Source organism: Clinocottus analis, unplaced genomic scaffold (genome assembly GCF_023055335.1).
Source record: "Clinocottus analis isolate CAN_PGR_092001 unplaced genomic scaffold, fCliAna1.0.p SCAF_32, whole genome shotgun sequence".
NCBI classification, from domain to species: domain Eukaryota; kingdom Metazoa; phylum Chordata; class Actinopteri; order Perciformes; family Cottidae; genus Clinocottus; species Clinocottus analis.
In genome coordinates, this window is record NW_027176065.1 from 1063942 (window position 1) to 1064991 (window position 1050).

Below are 1050 nucleotides of genomic sequence, written 5' to 3' on the forward strand. Positions count from 1 at the left end.
CTCTGCCCAGAATAATCCACAAGTGTGAGGAGTTCTGCTACAGAAGGCTGACAATGCTGTTTAAACACACACACACACACACCACACACACACACACACACACACACACACACACACACACACACACACACACACCGCTGCCTCCAGTGTGGTGACGGGTGCTGAAGCTGAGGCGCCACTCCGCATCTGTCCAGGTCCCCCCCCCCCCCCCCCCCCCAGCAGACACATCATTTGGATGTTTTTTGCTCGTGCAACGTTTCATGCAACACCTCGGCTCACGGCGCGCGCGCGCGACGCCTTCCGCTGCGCCCTCGAGGCGCGTAAAGTCGACCCAACTTTGCCCTCCTGCGCGCCGCCGCCGGGCTGCTGCGCGTCCACAGCGGGCTGCTGCTCATCTCCACCGGAGGAGGAGGAGAAGAGACTCACCTTGAGACGCGAGGAGACTCCTTCATGAGGATCCGGATGTTCCGCTGGCTTTTCTTTCTTTCCCCCTTTTTTTTTTTCGTTTGTTGGAAAAAAAAAAGCGGAACGTCCCGCGTCCGTGAATGTGTGCGGGGAGGAGAGGAGGAAAAAACACACACAAATGAAAGCAGCTCTAGACAAACAAGTTAATGAAGGTTTTCTACGCGCTGCACGCGACGCACAGCCGTAAAGTCATCCGGAGAGCCGCGAGCCGCCGGAACCAAGTGACGCTCCCGCCTCGCGTTCAGGGATTGATCTGTTCTGTAACAGGCTGCCACACTGCCTCTCTCTCTCTCTCTCTCTCTCTCTCTCTCTCTCTCTCTCTCTCTCTCCTCTCTCCTCTCTCCTCTCTCTCTCTCTCTCTCTCTCTCCCTCTCCTCTCTCTCTCTCTCTCTCTCTCTCTCTCTCTCTCTCCTCTCTCTCTCTCTCTCTCTCTCTCTCTCTCTCTCTCTCTCCCCTCCCTCTCGGATGCCGGTGCTACATGAAGTCACCCATCAGTTCAACTTGCACCTCACGTACAGGGCGCGCGCTCAGCCTCCGCCGCGTCATCCTTTTTGGCACAACTTGAGCTGCGATACGTTTCGTGTC

At 56.8% G+C, this 1050-nt stretch overlaps 1 protein-coding gene across 1 annotated transcript in view; it reads right to left on the reverse strand.

Annotated features, from left to right (window-relative positions):
* LOC137798840 (plexin-A2-like) overlaps positions 1-697 on the reverse strand; it is a 76618-nt gene extending 75921 nt beyond the window's left edge. The window contains exon 1 of the mRNA XM_068595838.1: positions 427-697. The gene's annotated coding sequence lies outside the window, so the exon portion shown is untranslated. The remainder of the gene's footprint in view (positions 1-426) is intronic.
* Positions 698-1050: the final 353 nt, after the last annotated feature.